This window comes from Lagenorhynchus albirostris, chromosome 2 (assembly GCF_949774975.1).
Source record: "Lagenorhynchus albirostris chromosome 2, mLagAlb1.1, whole genome shotgun sequence".
Lineage (NCBI taxonomy): Eukaryota > Metazoa > Chordata > Mammalia > Artiodactyla > Delphinidae > Lagenorhynchus > Lagenorhynchus albirostris.
In genome coordinates this window covers 71,283,837-71,301,079 of record NC_083096.1, presented here as the reverse complement: position 1 = coordinate 71,301,079, position 17,243 = coordinate 71,283,837, and the positions used below count along the sequence as shown (strand labels likewise).

At 40.9% G+C, this 17,243-nt stretch overlaps 1 pseudogene; it reads left to right on the top strand.

Moving 5' to 3' along the window:
* Nucleotides 1-14,435: 14,435 nt before the first annotated feature.
* On the top strand, nucleotides 14,436-15,390 carry LOC132515904 (olfactory receptor 10J1-like; annotated as a pseudogene).
* The last annotated feature ends 1,853 nt before the right edge of the window (nucleotides 15,391-17,243 follow it).

Here is a 17,243-nt window from a genome sequence, read left to right as displayed (position 1 = left end):
AATAGACTTAATTTTTACTAGGAGGATGACAAGAGGAGAAGTATGTGCATAGGTTTGTGTTCATGTGTACAAATGATGGTGTTATAAATGAACTAGGAAGAAATAATGCCTAAAATTTAAGAATTAAATGCCATTATATGCATTTTATATACAATATAGCAGAAATGTGGAGGCAAATAACATGAGACACAGGTAAAAGAGTTGAAAGTAGGTGCTTCTAAGAAGCAAGAATCATGGGTGGTTAGAGAAAACATTTTAATAATGTAGTACTATTTTGTATTTTTAATTCTACCTTTTAATTCTGCATTTAATTCTACAAAATTAAATTGTAAAAATTAAGGTTAACTCTTGGATAAATAGAAATGATGTATATATAACTTTCTAACCAGAAAAATGGAACAAAGAAATTAATCAAACAAAAAGATTTGTTAAGAAACAAATAGAGATTAAGAAATCTTAGCACATGGAAAATATAAAATAAGATGGCAGTAATATTTAACAACTACTCTAATTATAATAAGTGTGAATGAATTAAGCTAATCAATTGAAACACAGAGGCTCTCAGACTGAATTTTAATAATCTACACTATACTATTAATATAATATGTCACAGGGACTTCTCTGGTGGCACAGTTGTTAAGAATCCGCCTGCCGATGCAGGGGACACGGGTTCAAGTCCTGGTCCGGGAGGATCTCACATGCCACGGAGCAACTAAGCCTGTGCACCACAACTACTGAAGCTTGTGCACCTAGAGCCCACGCTCCACAATGAGAGAAGCCACCACAATGAGAAGCCTGTGCACCACAATGAAGAGTAGCCCCCACTCGCCGCAAGTAGAGAAAGCCTGCATGCAGCAACGAAGACCCAATACAGACAAAAATAAATAAATAAAATTTAAAAATAAATTGAATAAAAGAAAGGATCCACTTTCCCCTTTAAAAAAAAAATGTCACAGGTTGAAAATGAATGGGTTGAAACGTTATCCAGAAAAATGCTGACAAAAAGAAAATTGATGTGGGCTTCCCTGGTGGCGCAGTGGTTGAGAGTCCGCCTGCCGATGCAGGGGAAACAGGTTCGTGCCCCGGTCCAGGAAGATCCCACATGCTGCGGAGCGGCTAGGCCCGTGAGCCATGGCCGCTGAGCCTGCGTGTCCGGAGCCTGTGCTCTGCAACGGGAGAAGCCACAACAGTGAGAGGCCCACATACCGCAAAAAAAAAAAAAAAAAAAGAAAGAAAGTTGATGTAACGTTATGAATATCAGACAAAATATCTTTCTAAGTGAAAACCGCTAAGAGACATATAATATTGGTAAACAAAACAGTTCACCAGGAAGGTATTCCATTCCTGAATTTGTAAGATCCTAACAGCATAGCTTCAAAATGTATTGTGCAAAAACCAATAAAACTACCAAGAGAAACTGACAAACAAACACCAATCATAGTAGGAGATATTAACACATGTCTTTTGGACTAATAAAATAATCAATGGGTTAACAGGACTAAAAAAGTTATGACAAGTAACAAGCCTAACCTAAAACTCTAACCTTCATCCAGAGAATGTTTTGACCCCAAAGGATGCCTCAACAAATTCAGAAACAATGATATACAAATAATATTCATGGACCATAATGCAATAAAGAAATCAATCCAAAAAAGTAGCCAAACCTTCCATTACCCCTCCTCATACTACTGAAGATTTATTTTATAAACACTTAATAGCACTTACTATATGCCAGCCATTACTCTAAGAACTTTCAAATATTTACTCATTCAAGCTTCACAACAATTGTTTGAGGTCAATACTATTATACTTCACATTTTACAAATAAGGAAATTGAGGCACAGAGGGGCTGAGCGACTTGCCCAAGGTCACATATAGCAAGTGGCAGATGGGACACAAACCCAGGCACCCCAACTCCAGGATCTGAGCTCTTTTGTATTAAGTGTATTATCTTAATATAAACATCTAAATAAACTGTGAATTAAAGAAAAAATAAAAATGAAAATTTATATAATACAACTTACAACAGCACTACACATCAAAATGAACAGGGTAAATCTGAAGTTGTTCTCTGAAATTTATAGCCTTATAATATTTAATGTAAAGCAAGAGGAAAAATAAATATTTTAATTCAAAAAGCTTAAAAAATAACAAAATAAACCCAAAGAAAGTAGAAACAAATAATAATGAAATAAAATTAATTAAAATACTAAAGCAATATAAAATACTAGAAACTTTCTAAAAAGTTTGGATCTTGGAAAGATTAATTTAAAAATATAACCTCTAAAAAGCATTCATTTATCCCTATATAATTTCAAACTGAAGAACATTTATATGCTCAAAATAAGTTCATTACAAGAGCCATAAGAAAGATTCCTTCCCAGGGTTAGAGCCTAGATCTGGTCCTTACCAATAATTGCAACTCCTTCATAACCTTAATTTCAAACATCCCCTCTGACCACACTACTCCAACAGTCTGCTGACCTTACTGGGATGAATGACCTATTGATCTACTTTTTCATTGTTACCTGCCTTAGGCCCTCATTTCCCTTCTTATCCAGACAAATTTCTATGGTCAATTATTTCAATCACTCCCTTGCACACACTCTCATATCCCTCCTCCTCTTTTTCTAGCTGAGCCTCAACTTTGGTTAAACCCAACTCTTCACCTACTCTGCACCTCCCCACCTGCAGCCAAATGTCCAAGCCCTATTTTTAATGCTGTCTTTAAAGACATGCTCTAAGGGTGGGAGGGAGGGAGACGCAAGAGATATGGGGACATATGTATATGTATAACTGATTCATTTTGTTATAAAGCAGAAACTAACACACCATTGTAAAGCAATTATACTCCAATAAAGTTTTTTTTAAAAAAAAAAATAATAAATAAATAAATAAAAAATATAACCTCTAGCAACTATGATAAATCAGAGAGATATAATAAACAAAATCAGGTAGGAAAAAAAGATAAAAGGGCAGATACAGATGAGCAAAACAATTATAAAAGCATACCTTGAAAAACTTTACATTGATCTATTTGAAAAAGAATGTAAAATGGGCAAATTCAGAAGAAGATATAAATTACCATAATTATACCAAGAAGAAATGGAAAATTTACTAGACTAATAACCCTAAAAAGTGGAAATGATTGTAGTGAAAATCTATTCTCTCAAAAAGCAAGCAAGCAACAACAAAAAAAGACACCAGGCTCAGAGGACAGAAAAGGGGTGAAAGTTCCCCAGCATTTAAAGAGGTTGCTAATTGCAAACCTCTGGTACAAAAAATAGATAAAGTAGGAAATGATAATTATCGACTAATAATGAATGAATGAAAAAATAGCAACTTGAATTCAATAGTGTATAAAAAGGCCAAGCAGCATTTTCCTTTAAAACATATGAATGAGTCAACATCAGAAAAATCTATTAATGTAATTCACCACCCTAACCAATTAAAGAATAAAAAGCATATAATTATATCAATGGATACAGAAAAGGAACTAGACCATTGAAAAGACTATTAGTGACAAACTTGCAAACAAACCAGGAATAGAAGGGAACTTCCTTCATGTGATAAAGGGTATCTGAGATCTATAGCAAGCATCATATTTAATGGTGACCAAAACACGAGAAGCATTTAAATTTGGAAAATGACAAAAATGCCTCTGTAACTGCCTTTATTCAATCCTGTATTGTAGTTCATAACTAAATGCAATAAGCCAAAAGAAGAGATATTAAAGAAATCAGAATGGAAAAGACAAAACTTCCCAAACATACCGATGATGCACTCACTCCTTTTTCAGAAAAGAAAAACCTCCGAACCTCCGTCCACTCCAGATTTTTTTCAGTCTTTTTCAGATAAATGTACAATAAGAATCATATATTTTTTAAAAGTCATTTCTCAGTTCATAATTTCAATATCAGGGTTTCCTTTCCTTCCTCATGGGTTTAGACTCCATTACATTTCTAATTTCAGAGATAAATATTTAAACAGAGCTACCAGAAAAACTGTGAAGAATGGACATTGACTAATAAGGCTCAAGATTTAATGATTATTTTAAGGTCTTGCTAAGATCTGCTGCCCAGCTTTAAGCCTTCCTTTAGCTGCTCCGTAAAGGATTTTAAACAGTTCAAATGAGGCTATGCACTGGCCATTCCCAAGCAGTGAGAAATATACTACATATCTATTTCTTAGCTGTAAGTCTCTGAATCTTAATGGCTTATGAGCCTAAATATTTGCAGTTGCTCTTGGGTAAATGTTTGAGGGCCTTGAAAGAGACTATGTGGAACTGAACCAAATGCCTAGCAACTATTTCATGCTTATCAGTCTCTCTCAGTTTACTTAGCTTATCAAAGACACCACAATAAATTGCCTTGCTTTCAAGTATTCATTTCTCAGTACACTGGTTTTTAGGAAAGGAACCTTTCCTACTTTTGGGGTCTCTAAGAGAAAGGCATAAACTGGGTACCAGAACTAGGGATTACTGAAGAGCCCAAGTCCCAGTGGAACCTGGTATATTTGATATGATTCTCCTTCAACCTTTGGAAAGGCCCATCTTGGGTTTGCATTATGAAAGGCAGACAAGGCTGGGCCTGCTCAATGCCTAAATGCTGGGAAAGAGAAAGAGGGCAGGTGCAGGAAGGACTCCAATGTGGGCCTTCCTTCTCATCTTCCTCAAGGAGAAGGCTCTCAGCTTTTCCTATGCAATACGCAGTGATGCCTTGGAGTCTGCTGGGCAAAACCTGCAGGACTGGTATATAGTCCCCAGATGCCATGTCCCCATTCTTCTATATTCCACGTACCTTCCATGTGAGAATCACACAATGAGTATTTGTTGAAGGAATCAGTGAATGAATGAGTCACAGTTCCCAGAACATTCAAATTGGAAGGGACCTCAGAGACAGATCCTTCGGCCCTTAGGGTACAGAGGCCCTAGTGTGTGAGTGGCTTGTCTAATGAAGCTGCACCCTTAAACATGGTTGGGTTCCACAAGGTTGTAGACACTTTCTACAATGATGGTCATGAGGCAAGAGCTCCTATTCATCCTCCATCCACTGAGCAGAGCAGGACCATGTCCTGATGAAACAGCTTTGTTCCTGTGGAAACCCTAGATCATCTATGTAGGGGAGCAAAACTTGCCACCCCAAAATGTCTCTTTGGCATGTAGATTATTTTGAGCTGAAACAATTAAGTCCCAAAAGACTCAGGAAGAACCTTTGACTTTCCCCCTGACTAAAAGAACACAGATGGAGGACTTGTTCCAGGAAAGGAGCCATCACCATAGATAACTATAATATGAAGTAAGTGTGGTAGACAGTGAAGAACCTAGGAAAGTCTGTTTATTAAAATTCCTTTCTGTGTCCCATTGTCTTTGCAGACCCAGCAAACATTTATTTACTAAACTTTTGCTTTTCTCTCTGCATGTGAATTGCCTTTCTCCCCTTTGATTCCCAAATCACTACCGGCAACGTCCTCTTCTGTTAGTTGAAGATGGTGTTTAAAGTGAGGTCTTTGGACACTTTGGCAAGTTACTCAGTTTTCCTGGCCCTCTCCCATGTACACGTCATTAAACTTTTGTTTGATTTTCTCATGTTAATCTGTCTCATGTCAATTTAATTCTTAGACCAGCCAGAAGAACCTGAAAGGGCAGAGGAAAATTTCTTTCTCCCTGACACCTACATACTACCTATGTGAGTAGGTTGATGAGCCCCTTTTCTAATGAGATCCCCAGACATCGTGGTGTTTGGATCTTGCTACTGCTGCCTTGGGTACAGTCACTGTGGCTTTGGGGAGAGGGACCCCAGAGTCCTGGGGCACAGGAGAATGGTTCTCTCTGACAGACTGCAATCCAGATTAAAGGAACAGGGCTTTGGGGAGGCATAGGAGAATGCAGTGTTGCTTTCTGTCTGTTTGTTACTCCCAGATCTGGCCAATCAGAGAGAGAAATTAACTAACAGACCTTGGTGGGCTCTAAGTTTTTCTTCTAGCCCTCCCTTCCAGAAGATTCTCTGGGAGCCATGTCTGCCACACACAGCGGGAATTCTGGCAGTCCTGGTTCTACACTCTCAAGCCTTTGCTCTCCTGAAGACTGAGAGAGCCTCAGCCCTGCCTGGTGAGATGTAAGTCACATTCTATGACTCAATGAAGCATGATTCTTGTCTGACTGGATGCGGCTTTATGACCCTTGCCTCATGGAATATCACCTTTTCTTTTTCTTTTCTTTCCTAGGAATATTGCCAAGTAGAAAGATGAATGTACGGCTGTGTCACAAAACTTGGGGAATAAAAAGCATTATATAAATACTGAAAAATCACTCAGGAAGTGGTATCTGAGCATTAGTCTTAGAAAATCTCAGGCAGAACTTTCAAAGGCTTAATTGGTGAATTTAGCTCAAAATATATTCTTTGCACTGAATGAGCCAGAGGGATTGGGGACATTCAGTCCCATCCCCACACCGTCTATCACACTCCTGGCTGGTGGGGCCTGGAGGAGAGAAATGGAACATCTGAATCTGGTTGAGTGAACCTAATTTTCCCCCTCTGTACTAGAAAAAGTATATCCCCTGAACACAGAAGTGCCCACCTTACTGCCCCAGATATCAAGCAGAGGGCAGAAAGGTGAGTGTCAGTAAACAGCTGGCTGGCTGGCTGAAATATTGGGTTCATGAGTGTAGGAGTTCAAGGCAGAGATCCTGCACAAAGGCACGCTTGCACAATTGCTGCGCTGGGAGTGGCTTTTCCATTCCAACCCACATGCAGACCCTCCTCCTGGTCCTTGGGATTCTCTCCTCTGCTTGAATACTGTGTTTCATTCCCCCGCCACCTGCTTCTCCTCACATCTCCAAAAGACAGAAAAGCATCCTCTAATCTGCAAGCTGCCCCACAGTGTTAGCTAGATGGAGACCAGCCACCTTCTAGCCTTGACGTCAGGCCTGGGGGAGGAGAAGTGAAGATAAAACAATGACCAGCAACACTCATATTTTGAAATCTATGCTCATCTTTATCAACAGTTACCACTTATTGATGGCATGCTCTATACCAGGCCCTCTGCTAAATGCCTTACTGGCATCTTCCCATGCAACCCTTCCCATGCATCAGTCCCCTGAGGTAGACATTAGTACTGTCTTCATCTTACGGGTGAAGAAACCGAAGCCTAAACAGAGGAGGAGATATTTGTAAGGTCACATGTGAAGTAAGAAGAGCTGGGGTTTGAAACCAGACCACCTCTACCCCCATCCCCACACATTTGAGAATCTAGAGTTGGAGAGGAGGTAGAAAGTGAGGCCTGGGCTTTCCAATCAACAGAGATTGGAGAAATTAATGACAAGACCCATCCAGGAACATGAGAGAGAGAGAGAGCGAATAAAGGTATGTGTGCTTTGGGGGTGGGCTTAACATACAAGTAGAACCCAGAGTTATGCATAGTGGGGATGGGGAGGACAGATGAAGGGAGGGAAGCAGAAACGTAATGTACTGTTTGCCTATTATGTATCAAGAACTGTGCTTGGCTATTTACATACAGTAACTCATATAATCTCCATAGGAACACTATGAGTAGATATTATCCTCTCTATTTTATAGATGAGCCAATGGAGACAAATGAAGTGAGAAAAAAAAATTAAGCTTCCCTCCACTTACACTGGTGTTAAAGCCAGAGATTTTTATAAACTTTAATATTTTGTTGTTTTTATCACTGGTTTCTTACAGTTACTGGTAATTCAAACCCTTAATAAGTTTCAGTCTCTTTATTGTTTACAGACCAGAAAATAGAAGCAGAAATGACATTTCACACAGAAGGAGGGAGACTCAGGTATTAGAACAAGTGGTATTTGGAGAACATAGGAAGGAAGCAGGGCTGAAAAGAAAGAGCTGGTTCTGGATCATAGAATGTCCTGGGTCCACACACTAGAATCTCCTCAACTAAAAAAATAATAATTAATTAAAAAAAGAAAAGGTGGGACTTCCCTGGTGGTGCAGGGGGTGTGGGTTCAATCCCTGGTCAGGGAGCTAAGATCCCCCATGCTTTGCAGCCAAAAAAACAAAACATAAAACAGAAGCAATACTGTAACAAATTCAATAAAGACTTTAAAAATGGTCCACATCAAAAAAAAATCTAAAGAAAAAAAGGAAAAAGAAAAGGTGGTATCTCCTCTCACAGCCTATTCTACACATTAGCTATCTTGAATTTAATTTGAACCATGAGACACCTATATCTATCACTCAGGCTCCACTCCCCGAGTGTCCTCTCTGCATCTGTTGCACTTAGAACGGTACCAGATACATAGTAGCTGCTCAATAATTATTAAAACAAAGAAGAAATGAAGGAAAGAATAAATGAAGACTCTATGGGCAGCTAAAACACAATTAGCATCAGCAGAGAGTTCTTCTCCCTCTTTTCTTTTTATTATTTCATTACTTCCAGGTTGTTTGTCCCCCTTGGTGATGTCCCCTTTTGGTACATGTATTGACTACTTCCTGGAGAGCAGGCATGAATTTAAGCACTTTACTCATTTAATCCTCACTGTAAGTCTATGAGGTAAGTATTTTATTAAACTTACTTTACAGATGAGAAAGCTGAGACCTGAAAAGATTAAGTAAATTCCTCAAGGTCATACAGCTAGTACGTGGCAAAATCAAAATTTAAAACAGGCAATTCACCCCAGGGTCTGCAGCTGCATTATAAGCTAATGATGATTATATGAACCAGATTTCTCCTTTATATTAATTAAAGACTAGGAGAAAAAGGAGTTCTATACACTGCAAATTTACACATATCTCAAATCCTATTTGAATGTCATTGGGTCTTGGAAATTAGTCTGGAAGTTCAGAAATTATGTAGTGTAATATGTTTTCTTTTCAAATATCTTAGTGCATCCTTTCTCCACTCAGCACAGCTCCAAAGATAAAAGGAAATCTACAGTGGGCCAAAGGCCACTAGAAAATGTTAGGGCTCAGGACCACTAGAACATTAACCTCTGTACCCATCCTCCTACCCACATTTATTATTGTCCCTGACCCCCTTCAAAGCATTGACAGCCTGAAGTAGGAGATGCTTAAGCAGTGCGATATTGTAGATGGAGCACAGGCTTTGGGGCCAGAGTAGCATGTGTTCCTATCCTAGGTCCACCATTATAAGCATGTGTCCTAAGGATGGTCACTTAACCTCCCTGGCCTTTGTGTCCTATCTGCACAGTGAGGCTGACAATATCAACCTCCCAAGGTTATTGTGAGGAGTCAAAACTGTTACGGACATGATGTCTCCTGGCAGCAGGAAGCAGGATAGCTATTAGCTCCACCACTCTGTCCCCCACATTGTTTTCTATCTCACTCCGAGGTGACAGTTATAACAGCAGTTTTAACAAGTTCTCATTCATAGAATGAGTTCCCTCTTCCCAGGAGGCCCTGACTTTGAAAATGGGCTTCTCCTATAGTCTTTGATCCCACATTCCAGTAAAAGGAAACTAACTATTCTCCAGGGTCTTCCAGAATGACCTCCTGGACACATTTGCCATGTGTCAATAAACCTTTCAGCTGCCTCTCTGCATTCCTACCCCAGATTCCCTTCACCTATGCCCTACCCATTTATTGGTCTAACCAACTACTCAGAGCATCATTCCCACTTCTCTCCTTGTTGCCTCAGAGACACTGCAGTGAGTTCCAGGATTCATGTGTGCATCAGCTTTCATATGCATGGTGTATAAATACTTACAAAGACATGTGCAGCTATTTTTGAATGTATCATAATTCATTTGAAAGCATGAATTACTAAATTCGTAGTTCTCTTTTCAGGATTTTTTTTTTCTATCAATTGGAACAAATAGTACAACTATTATTATCCACCATCATCAAGCTGGAGAGTCATGAAATATTTCGAAATTAAAAAAGGAGTTTTCACATCCAAAAAATTTGGAGACCCCAGGTCCAGGTGACAGGGATAAAAGAAGTCTCCAGTCAATCCCTAAACAGATATAACTGTGAAGTTATATCTATTAGAGTAGATATAACTTCAGTGCTATGGATTGAATTGTGTGTCCACCCACGCCCCGCCCCCCCCCACAACCTGCACAACTCGTATGTTGAAGCCCTAAACTCTAATGTGATGGTATTTGGGGATGGAACCTGTGGGAAGTAATTAGGTTTAGATGAGGTCATGAGGGTGGGGTCCTCCTGATAGGATTAGAGCCCTTTAACAAGAGATGTCAGAAGTCTCTCTCTCTCTCTCTCTCTCCTCCCAACCCCACCATAAGAGGACACAGAAAAATGGCAGCCATCTGCAATCCAGAGAGAAAACTCTCACCAGGAACCAAATCTTCCAGCATCTTGATCTTGGATTCCCAGCCTCCAGAAATGAGAGATAAATGTCTGCCGTTTAAGCTACACAGTCTATGATATTTTGTTATAGCGGCCAAAGCTGACCAAGACATTCAGGAGCAATGCTGGCCTCAGTTAACCCTGTTGTGAGTCCTATTCATGGCTCTGGAAGAGTCCCATTGACGATCCTAAAGGAGGGTTAGACCTGGGATCCTAAACTACTGTGAATGCCATGAATGAACTAGAATAAGTGGTCCCCAAATAAAGCAGTGTATAGCAGGTTCTCTTGGCTGTTTCGCCAGCTTTGTTTCTATAGTCACTTCACATGTTCATTTCCATCTAGTACCAAATTTCAATAGACTTACTGTTGGTGGAGTAATAAATTCCTCATAATTTCTCATCTGTAAAATGAAAATAGTACCACTGACTTCATAGGGTCATTTGGAGGATTAAGTGAGACAAAAACTTGTGAAAGTGTTCAATAAATATTGGTTGACTCTGGAGCTAAAAACCTCTTTTTCCCCTGGCACCACATTTTTATACCATCTACCCACTGCCCCATTTCCAAAATCTTCTTAATTTGTCCCAAAGCAATGGCATCATAAAGCACTGAGCTATTTTGCCCAACTCCACTCCTTTCCTATTGAGATCCCCTAGTCACCAATCATATCTAATGATGGAACATTAATATATAGATCATTTGTTTGATTTATCTGTTATAACAGGAAGCTATGCATATTTGTGAATAATCGGGGGAGTTGGCATGAATGAACCTGATGGGAGTAGTTTATGAAATGATTGGTTCTTTCATCTCCCTTGATCTACACACTGATTTAGTTACAAGCCCCATTGATTCACCTCATATGTCTGTCCCATCTGTCCCTCTTATATGGGCCACTGTCACCCTCTCTAGATCAATCCCAATTATTTCTGGTCTGACTGTTGTGTCAGCAACCACCCTGCCTCTTCTCACCAACCTCAAATCCATCTTCTACTGCTACCAGATCAATCTATCAAATTCCAGTGTTGAGTATCTTTTTTACCAGCATGGAAGAAAAATCACCAGATAAACAAGAAGAGGGTGGAGGGCAGCTAGTGGTGGGGGCTGCTGGTCCTTTAGAGGTTAGTTGCTAAGGGACTGTGAAGCCCATTAACAGGAGGGATAAGTGAAATCATTTGAGAGGCCCTTAAAAATGATAGTGTCTAAATATTCTAAAACATTTTGTAACTTAGTCTTATTTACTTACTCCATTTTTTCTGTAATCAACCTGAGTCTAATCAAGGACCATCTCTTTCCTGTCCCACTTACTCGTGGCATTTATTTCAGTTTATTTAAGTTGTTTACCACCTGTAACCAAACAGTGAGCTCCTCAAAGATTGATGAAGCATCTCCTTCATTTCTGTATGCCCAGCAACGAGCACAGGGCCTGGCTTATGCTTAGTGCTCGAAGAATGAATGGGTGCAGAGAAGCATCACATGTTAAAGGAAGAAAATGCTACAGAAGCAATAAGTAATGCATGGAAAGTCTTCAGCGGAAAGTAGATTCTGAAACTGGGTCTTGACAGACTAGTAGAAGTTTGCCAAATGGAGAAGAGGAGGTAATTTTGAGTAAAGAGCACAGTGTTCAGAGGCTCATCTCTGTTTTCTAACCCCCAAGAGAGGATGCTTGGATCTAAAGACAATGTCCTTCCAATTCTGAATGTCACAGGGGCAGAAAGACAGGTAGTGTGAACTGCCCTCTGCAGAACCATGACCATATTTGACTACTTTAATTCCAAAGAGAGAACCAGATTCCTAAACTGCCTGTAAGAGATCCTGCCTGTAGGAAAAAGGGCCTAAACTTCCTGAGATCCAAGATGATGTGGTTCCAAGCTTGAGCTGCTGAGATGTGTAAACTATGGATTTCCAAGGCACATATGCAAAAAACCCCACAATGTGCTTATTCATTATTTTATTATTAACCCCACACTCTAACCAACTGAGCTAACTGCTCAGCCACAATGCGTTTATTCAAACAAGTATAGGGAACTAAATAAACCAGCTTCCTCTAATGCTGATTCTACGTGAAGCAAAAACTTCCCCCAGGTTCCCCAAATGCCAACCCTGGGACTGGGTAAATGAGCACTACACATAATGAGTTCCCCAGGTACCTGCTGTCTGTGTCCTCCAAGCCCTCGGGATGGCTCTCAGGATGTCTGTCTACAGGGAGTCACCTCCAGGAGCCCCACTGGCTGCTCCTGGGGGAGCTCCTTCTCTGACTTTGAAGACTTCTCCACACAGAAGGGCTGTCAAGGAGGCCTGCAGCTCCCAAGCCTAACCACATTCCCACTAGAGTGTATTTATCTGCTGCCCCTTCAGCCTCAGCCCGTCATAGGCCCTTTTGGTTACCTCGCTCTTCCCTCCCTGGCCTGCATGCTGTGGCCAAGGGAGCACAACACTTTCATCTTCACTCCTCGGCCTCCTCCAGCCCAGCTCTCCTGTTGTGCCTCAGCACTACACAGTCACAGGTAACTGTTCTTTAGAAAAGGAGCTGAAATGGGGCTTATTGCTCCTGGACTGACTTTAACTTATTGTAGTATAACAGCTTGTCACAGCTGGAGTAGGTCTTCATAAGGTTGTGTTTGCTCTTCCTACCTTTGATTTTCTTGGAAGAATTACAGGCTTCCCAGGGTGGAGGATACTAACCAGGTTATAGCAGCCATTCTTCTACCTCAAGACAGACTTCAACCAGATCAGACAACACTCTAGCCCAGGGTTTCTCAGCAGTAGCCCTGCTGGTATTTGGAATAGGACAGTTCATCCTTGGGCGGGATCGTCACATGTATTGCAGGACATTTAGCACCATTAATGGCTAGCAGCACCCATGGCCATCACTAGAACAATTAAAAGCTCTAACACACATTTTTTTATTTCACAGTAGAGGTGCCATACCACCCATGGCTGGACCGCTGCCTAGTTTATGCCCAGAGGCCTCCCAAAAGATAAACGTCTTTAGCTACATATTTTAGTGTCAAATTATTTTTCCTATTGGGAAATATATTCTGTTGCAGCTTTACTCTTTTTTTTTTAGCATTCTTCATGTAAATGATTAACAGCTGGTTGCCAACTTCTCTTAAATAATTTTTTATAAACTTGAAGGAGGTCTCCATGCCTGCTAACCTTCCTCACTGATGTGATTTACTTTATGCAAAAAGCCTTTTTCTGAATATGCATAAGGAAATCAAAATATAATTTAAATATACCCTACAGGAGCTTACTGTCTAAAGGGACCAAAATGTGAAATATTACATGAATTGGACTGAGAGCTATCCTTCAACAAAATGATATATCTTTATTGTAACTCTGTTCTTTATATTCAGGGTCTGCTTTTGCTTTAGATGAGGGACATCTGAATTTGCTGCATCTTCCCTGGTATAATTGTTTACCTCTGCAGAGTAGGTGTATGCCTACTCACAAAGTTGAGTAAGGCTGTAAATCTGCCTTCTAGTTTAGGGAAGATGAAGATGTAGCATAGTTTACAATATACACGAGTGAGTGCTGTGAAGTGTCAGCCGACTTCCATCATTCAGACAGCAGTGGAGAGAGGATGGTGCTTGGTTAAGATTCACCTTCTCCTTCTTGAAAACAAGGTGAATATTTCTGAGTCTGCTTTGCTTCTGCTTCTTAAAGGATGTGCAAGGGGGTGATGCATAGTTTTGAAATAAAAGAAGTCTCCAGTCAATCCCTAAACAAACTGTTTTCAAGCAACAAATGAAAATTTCAGAATACAATATGCATTGATGGAGGGGAAGACATGCATTAGTCTTTGAAGAATGGGGACGATTTAAATAAGAGCAGGAAAAGAGGAAGGGCATTCCAGATGACAAGGAGGAAGAGTAGGTGAAGTGGGAATGTACATGGTTATACAGTGGGGGTGGGGGGAGGAAAATTAGATGATTCTATCATGCATAGGAAATTGTAATAGATGGCCACAGAACAAGAATATTTTAAGCAAAGTTAAGTAACTCCAAAGATCAACTTCAATCCACTGGGAAATGTATCCCCAGGTTTACAGCTGAGAATGAAGTTCAATCAATTTCAGAAATGTGATTAAACTGCTTTACTAAAATTATGCAACTTTTATTCTTCTACTTTTCCGATTTAGTGACCACCCAATGAAGAGGGAGAACCACACTCTCACCACTGATTTTGTTTTGCAAGGTTTCTCCAGCTTCCACGAGCACCAGCTCACTCTTTTTGTGGTATTTCTTACACTGTACATCTTAACCCTAGCAGGTAATATAATCATTGTGACCATTATCCGTATTGATCATCATCTCCACACCCCCATGTACTTCTTCCTCAGCATGCTGTCTACTTCAGAGACTATATATACATTGGTCATTCTCCCAAGGATGCTATCCAGCCTCGTGGGTATAAGCTGGTCTATCTCACTGGCGGTTGTGCCACACAGATGTTCTTTTTTGTAACCTTTGGGATCACTAACTGCTTCCTGCTCACAGCAATGGGATATGACTGATATGTGCTATCTTCAACCCCCTGAGATACACAGTCATTATGAACAAGAGGGTGTGCAACCAGCTGGTGTGGAGGGCCTGCAGCATTGGGCTAATTGTGGCTATGACACAGGTGACACTTGTATTTAGATTACTTTTCTGTGCAACAAAGGTGGCCCACTTCTTCTGTGACATCCGACCTGTGATGAAGCTATCCTGCATCGACACGACTGTCAATGAGCTTCTGACTTTGATCATCAGTGTTTTGGTGCTCGTTGTGCCTATGGGTCTGCTCTTCATCTCTTAAATCCGCATTATCTCTACAATCCTCAAGATCGCCTCAGCCGAGGGCAGAAAGAAGGCCTTTGCTACCTGCACCTCCCACCTCACTGTGGTCATGGTCCACTATGGCTGTGCCTCCATTGCCTACCCCAAGCCCAAGTCAGAGAACACCAAGGATCAGGGTCAGCTGATCTCAGTGACCTCCACTGTGATCACCTCCCTGCTGAACCCTGTGGTGTACACCCCAAGGAGCAAAGAGGTCAAGGATGCTCTGCTCTGGGCCATTGGAAGGAAGCTTTCCTGACAATTTGGGAATTGTTCTTCTGAGGCTCTTAGCATCCATTCTAAGCAGAACTATGAGGAGAAGAGCCCCATGTACTTGGTTCCCAGAGACCTGGCCCATAAGGAGGAGGAGAAGAGAGGAACAGAAACAGCATCTAACCGGGAGTCTGAAAGCTTTAAATATAGCCCCTGGACAAAGTGCTGGCCCTGTTTTTGTGGATAATTAGGTAAACAAGGACAGGATATGCCTGAAGAAGAGGTCAAGGAGTAATGTGGACCAAGGATTTTTCATTGGCCTTTTGGCTTTCTTGTGGCTCTCCACTTAATGAAGACAACAGGGAGTCCCTTAGAAAAAACAGAATCCAGGACATACATTCTTCCCTACAATCCCTTCCTTCCTACTTAAGAGCATGAGAATTGCTCAACTTGGAGTCTCTGTAGCAATCTGCTTGTACATGACATATCAAGTCATAAATCACTGTGTGGACAGGAAAAGTGGTCTCAGAATGAGATAGCCCAGGGGAAACAGATTTCCTCTCCCAGCTGCTTTAATTTATCCCAGTTTCTAGCAAAACTGTTTATTAAAGATGGTGACCACAGACAGTTTAATTAGAGACCCTAGCAATTCTAAATCTTGTCAGCCATATTAATAGCTGTTTGAGGGCACATTCCAAGATCCTCCTGGGTTAGTTCAGCTGCTGTTAATTCAGAAAGCATGTAATGGGTAATAGGAATGAACCAGGCTGTGGGCTAGATCCTGGGGAAGGAAAGATGAAAAGAAACCTAATGCCTGGCTTCAAAAAACTCAACTCTAGTGGCAAAGACAATTATTTTATTATTATTTTTTTTTTTGCGGTACGCGAGCCTCTCACTGTTGCGGTCTCTCCCATTGCGGAGCACAGGCTCCGGGTGCACAGGCTCAGCGGCCAAGGCTCATGGGCCCAGCCGCTCCGCGGCATGTGGGATCTTCCCAGACCGGGGCACGAACCTGTGTCCCCTGCATCGGCAGGCGGACTCTCAACCACTGCGCCACCAGGGAAGCCCCACAAACATTTAAAGATATAGTTTCAATTCTTTATGTCAGTGATATATACAAAAGATCGAAGGTGAATGGGAGGGAGGGAGAGAAAGAAAGAGAAACTCTGTTGGAGATGCCAGGGAAGTCTTCAGAGAGGAGGTGATCTGTAATCTGGACTGGTTTTAAAACACTTACAGGAGACTGTCTGATGGGCAAATTGTTGAAGGAGAAGAATTCCAAAACAAAGAAATAATATTTCACATGTATGAAAGTTAAGAGAAATGTTCAGGAAATGGAATGTGACTTGGCATGCTGACTCCAGGGTACAAGAAAGGAAATGAAGGGAGATAAGACCAGAAGGTTGGCTGGAGTCAGATTGTAAAGGCCTTGTTTGCTGAACTAAGGAATTTGGCTTTAACTTTTAAACAATGGGAATCATCTAAGACTCAGGAAAACTCGGATTCAGTTTATGAGGCATCTATGTGAATTTTTGGCATCCTTATTGTCCTTACCTAGATCCACTGAGACATCTAAGAAGTTGTATGAATCTATAGACTCTAAGCCGAGAAAATCACGGGGCAAAGAGAGTGAGACTAGAGTATTTAGAGGTCATACACAGAAATAATTATGCACTTATGATGAAGCTGAATCAGGCAATCACAGAGAGCAGGGGAGCAGAGGCTGATCAAGGAGTTTCACGTAGATTTGGGGTTTGGGATCCAAATGAGTACCCAGTGAACAAGAACAAGGAACTAGCTGTCAAGTCAGTGACGAGGCTAGACCTCAGACTTGGGGTCACGATAGCCCCAGGACACAACTTCCACTAGAATTAAAGGGTGGGCTCAAAACTCAGAAAA